Raw genomic sequence first — 6,091 nt, 5'->3', positions numbered from 1 at the left:
TGACCAATCAGTGATTGACCAGATGGCCTTTAAGACAACAAATGTTTGACCTTGCTTCTTCTCTGCAAGTCTCAATACCTGTACCAACATTGTAAGTGTATAGTTACAAAGCTCCATACAGTTTTATGTCAGGAGCCATTAGCTTCTTTCCTTCCTTCCTTCCTTCCTTCCTTCCTTCCTTCCTTCCTTCCTTCCTTCCTTCCTTCCTTCCTTCCTTTCCTTCCTTCCTGCCTTCCTTCCTTCCTTCCTATTTCTTCCTTCTTCTGTCCATCTCAGCAAAGTCAATTCTTGGCAGTGCATAGCAATAATGCTTGATTTATCTCCTATTGCTGTTGATGACCATAAATAAATAAATATAAATATATTTATTGCAGAAGACCCTTGCATAAGCCTGATGATGGCAAGATGGGATTCTGTCGAAACGTTGCCAAAGTGCTCTCAATCTTACATGGGAGAAGACCCAAATACACCAAGAGTTGCATACCTGTACCCGTGAAAATCTACGAATATGTGTGTGTGTGTGTGTGTGTGTGTGTGTGTGAGTATGTGTGTGTGTGTCTTTGGTTGTTTGGGTTTTCTCCCGCGTAAAATTGGAAGTGTCTTGGCGACATTTCGACGAAGTCTCATTCGTCATCTTCAGGCTGGTGTTTTCGGCTTCGTGCTTCTAGGAGCAATGTGAGATCGCAGCTGTCTCTTCCTTTTAACTGCTAGTGGGGGTGTGAGCTGATTGGGTGGGAACTTGGCTGTGTTCTGATTGGGTGGAGGTGTGTTCTGATTGGTTAGGGGCTTGGCTGTGCTCTGATTGGATGGGGGGTTGGTTGTGCTCTGATTGGATGGGGGTATGTTCTGTTTGGGTGGGGGCTTGGTTGTGCTCAGCTTAGTCTGAGTTGCAGGGGGATTTGAGCTGGTGAGCTGCGTTGTGGTTGTTTGGCTTCGTGTTTGTGGCCGTGTGAGCTCTTCATGGTGGGTGTTAGTCTCTTCATGTATGGATTGGAGGGGTTTAAAGTGGCTAATGATGCAGCTGCGGTCTGGCTTCTGGTCCTTGATCGTGGCTCATTATCAGTGTGGGTTTGAGTCTGCTTTCTGCGTGGATGTGTGGTGGTGACATCCTGTGTGGCTCTCGTGAGTGTGGGTTTGGTGTCATTCGTCGTGTTAGGGACTCGTTTGTCAATAAGGGCGGGTTTCCAAATGGCTGGTAGGCGGGAGGTATCGTCTCGTTTGTTCATGCTGTGTGGGCGTTTTTCTATCTCGATGGCTTCTCTGATTATTTTGTTGTTAAAGTGTTCAGTTTTGGCGATAGTTCTGGTCTTTTTAAAGTCAATATCATGTCCGGAGTGCGCAATTGCTCATAAACAGCGTATGCGCACCCCTGGCACATGATATGGTCCCCTGCGCCCGTCATACCTGCCCCTCCCACTCATTATTTCAATTATATTGCCCTTCTTGTTATCCCCCTGCTCCCCGGATAAATTTTCTTTCCTGACCCCTCTGCTGCAGCCAATCAGCCTGTCACCCTGCTCAGTAGCTATCTGGACCCCCCCAGGTCCACTTTCACAACCCCCTCCCTTCCTCCCGGGTCCCCTTAAAATTTTCTTTAAAAATTTAAATAAAAAACCCCTCAACCCCCTCTTCGCAGCATGCCATCTCTCGGGATTCCAAAATCCGTCATTAAGATAGGCCCTCGATAGCATGGAGGGCCAGGCCTGCGAGAGGGGGGAGTCTCGCAGTGCAAGGAGTTCGGAGGCCGAGTGCATCAATAACCGGGAAGGGTGAAGCATCCTCTGGGTGAGGTTCCATAGAATAGTCTAATCGTCCTAGGGCATGGAGAGGCAGCAACTCAAGACATGGGAAAAACCGGGCTCCACTGTCCTCTCACGACAGTGGAAGAAGTCTCGTGCCTTTTCAACAAAACTCAGAAGGTGCTCTCTTCAGGCCATCCTCTCACGATGGCTAGCTGATGGAGTTGGCTATGGAGAGATTCGATAGTCTATCCACTCTGGTAGGGAAACAGCAGTTGAACCGGACTCCCTCAGAATCCATATCAGAATTGTCCATTCTCCACACCATCAAGGGCATAGGTGGAATAGAGCCAGTCTAGAAGGCAGAATAGTAAACCCGGGGAACAGATGACACATGGAAAGCAATGAAGGGAGATGGCTTACAAGGCAGAAAGTAGCTGGGGTGGTGACCATGATAAGGCCTATACAGGCCAACAAAAAAGGGGGGGAGGGGGGGAATGGCCTGAGGTAGCCCAAGGCCAACCCTCGGCCGTCTTCCAACCTCTCCCACTCCCCAGATCTTCCAGGTCTTCCAGCATTTTTTTACCCCCAGTCTACAGCCCCAGTCTCCAATGGGGCCTCCGGATTCCTGCAGCAAAGTGGGACAGCAGAAATAGGCCGCCCCCTAGCAGGTCCTGGGTTTCAAAATAGAAGCCAGCAGCCTCTCACCATAGCGTCCTCTTCGGTAGCAGCCAGCTGCCGCCCCCTCGCCTCCGCCATCGTCCAGCGGCCGCCGACCGCCCTGCGCCCACTGCCAGCGCCGGCGCCGCTTCCACCATGGCTCCCACCATATTCCAGGGTCCCCAGGAGCCTCAGAAAGCCCCAGAGAGGCCAGGAATCCAGGGGAGCCACCGCATTGCTGCCGCCGCACCGCAGAGCTGCCGCCGCCGTCGATCCATGCCGGAGGCCGAAAAAAGCGCCGCCAGTCAAATCGCTACCAACGTCACCCCGCGGAGCCTTCAGCAGCCGTTTTTTCCCTTGCCCCGATGTTCCGGAGGGCAAAAAGCCCCTCAATGGGTCGGGGGAAGATTCCACTCTCTAGGACCAGGGGCCATGGTGGACAATCGCCCCAGGAACCTCCTGAAATTGCCAGGAATCACCCCATCTACCGGGAGCGTCTTAATAGCAGTAACTGTGAGAGAGATCTGGGAGTCTTAGTGGACAACCAATTAAATATTTGCCAGCAGTGTGCTGCGGCAGCCAAAAAAGCCAACACAATCCTAAATTGCATTAACAGAGGGATACAATCAATATCAAGTGAGTTGCTAACACCACTCTATAAAGCCTTAGTAAGACCACATCTAGAATACTACATCCAATTTTGGTCACCATGCTATAAAAAAGATGTTGAAAGTCTAGAAAGAATGCAGAGAAGAGCAACCAAAGTGATTAGGGGACTGGAGTCTAAAACATACGGTGAATGGTTGCAGGAACTGGGCATGGCTAGTCTAGTGAAGAAAAGGACCGGGGAGACATGATAGCAGTATTCCAATATTTGAGGAACTGCCATGGGGAGGAAGGGGTCAAGCTATTCTCCAAAGCACCTGAAGGCCAGACAAGGAATAATGGATGGAAACTGAACAAGGAGAGGTTCAATCTGGGAATAAGGAGAGATTTTCTCACAGTGAGAGCAATCAACCAATGGAACAGCTTGCCTTCAGAAGTTGTGGGAGCTTCATCACCAGAAACTTTTAAGAAGAGACTGGACTGCCATCTGTCAAAAATGGTGTAGGGTCTGCTTGGGTGGAGATTTGGACTAGATGACTACAAGGTCCCTTCCAACTCTGTTAATCTGTGAAAATTTAGTTTTGTCCAACTCTTGGTGACTTTATAAGCAAGTGCTCTCCATGCTACCCTGTCAAGCACAGCTTCTTTCAATTGTTTATGTTTTCAACTTTGTATCAGATTTGATGTTATCAAGCCAGTGTACTCTTTGCTTCCCCTTTCTTCTTTGTTCACTAACCATTACTGGCATCATTGCCTTCTCCAATGAATTCACACGCATAACATGGCCAAAGTAAATCAGACATAGTCTTATGATTTTAGCTTCTAATGATGTGTCTGGTTTTATCCCATTTAACACCACTCTGTTAGTTACTCTGACTGTCCATGATATATGCAATAATTTACACCAACACCACAGTTTAAAGGTGCCAATTCTTCGATCAGTCATTCTTGTGTCCAAGTCTCACACCCATACAGGGAAGACTTTTGCAATTGACCACTGCCTGTCCAGTGTAACTCACTGATGCCAAGGATGCCAAGGATAAAATAGTTGTACATCCATCCAAATACAGGTATTGCCTTTAGACACATTTCTACAATACGTTCCCGACTCTAGGGGGCGGTGCTCATCTCTGTTTCAAAGCCTAGGAGCCAGCGCTGTCCAAAGACGTCTCCGTGGTCATGTGGCTGGCATGACTAAATGCCAAAGGCGCACGGAACATTGTTACCTTCCCACCAAAGGTGGTCCCTATTTTTCTACTTGCATTTTTTATGTGCTTGAAAACTGCTAGGTTGGCAGAAGCTGGGACAAGTAACGGGAGCTCACCCCGTTATGCGGCACTAGGGATTCGAACCGCCGAACTGCCAACCTTTCTGATCGACAAGCTCAGCTTCTTAGCCACTGAGCCACCGTGTCCCTATTTTTATCTGTATAAAGATACAAATTGTCTTCCCATAAAACAAAGTAACAAGAACTTTATTAAAAATGGTTTAAGCCATATTTTAGAGTATTATACAATTATCTCTATATAATAACAATAACAATAGCAATAACAATGTATATTATGATGTAATACATATGTAAAATAGCTATACACTAATGATGATAGTATTGCTTTGCTGAATCTGTCAATGTTATTTGCATTATTAGTGCATTCATCAGAAAAAAACTGGTTAGATAAGATTAGATGGAAAGTTAAAATAACTTGATGGAATGGATCAGATTATTATGTGAAGATAATTGCAGTCTGAGAATGCTTATTGCTCTATTTTATCAATGATAATGATCCGTAATTCACAGTTATAAGATTATAGAATAGAATTCTTTATTGGCCAAGTGTGATTGGACACAAATAAGGAATTTGTCTCTGGTACATAGCTCACATTGTATATACAAGCAACAAGTGATAATCATAATCATAAAATACAATCATCATAAATCATAGATAAAACATTCAGTGATAGTTACAGGATACTAAAGCAATCAACATAAATCATGGGATACAACAACAAGTTATAGTCATAAGAATCTAAAGGAATAGGTAATAGGACAGATGAGAATGATATTAAGCATTATGTCTATTGAGATTTTCAGTCATCCAGGTCATCATTGTCCCAAAGGTGCTTTTTCAAGAGGCAACTGGACTTTCTTGTTTTTCTTTGAAGACATTTCACTTCTCATCCAAGAAGCTTCTTCAGCTCTGACTGGATGGTGGGTAATGGAAGGATTTATACTTCTTGCAGACAGCTGGTCATGTGAATTATTTTAGAGAGTCATTGAGGCCACTTGGAGGTTTATCACTGTCCTCATCAGAGTAGTGCAAATGTGTAGCCATCTTGGAACTGCTGTGTTGTAGACTGAAGATAGATGGGGTTATATCCCCCTCCTTTATTGAGAGAGGGCTGTTCAATTTTGATATAGATGCAGTGGTGGGATTCTACCAGTTCGCACCGGTTCGATAGAACCGGTTGTTAAGTAGTTAAGCAGTTCGGGGAACCAGTTGTTAAAAGAAATTTCCTTTTGTTTTTTTCCACTTTACAGGGTTAATCCTGTAAGGAATTACAACATTCGGTGTTGTTTCCTAGCCTAATCTTTATTGCCCTGCTTACAGAAACTGTCTCTTTGGCAGTATGCCTAGACTTACTGTCACTTCCAGTTCCGGAGGTTCTCGGAGGTTTTTTTTTTTTTTGCTTGACTTTCTTAAAGGGGAAGGGTTGTTTTAAGCTTTTTACACCGTTGTTGGGAGAAAATACTCCCCTGTTGGAGTTCTTCCAGCCGGGATGCAATGATCAGCACTTTGAAGAAATAATTGAATAATGGACCAGAAGCTTTTAATGACAAGGAACCAAGATAAGTGACATCCAGCAAGGTTTCTTGGCTAGCTAGAAAGATTGACATTCAAACGTGAGTTTACATACCCTTTCTGACTTTTGGTCTAAAACTGTTTTTTGGTGAAGTTTAATTCACCAAAATGAATTTGGTGCTTGGTAATGTTTAATCCTGTGTTTAGTGATGAGATAATTTTCCCTATTCAGCTTTGATTGGAAGAGAAAATGTTAATCTCTGTTCCTGAAAAGAAGCAGTTTTG

Source organism: Pantherophis guttatus, chromosome 8 (assembly GCF_059756535.1).
Source record: "Pantherophis guttatus breed Tessera chromosome 8, ASM5975653v1, whole genome shotgun sequence".
NCBI lineage: Eukaryota > Metazoa > Chordata > Lepidosauria > Squamata > Colubridae > Pantherophis > Pantherophis guttatus.
The sequence above is the reverse complement of the archived record's forward strand: the minus strand, read 5'-3'. Positions refer to the sequence as shown.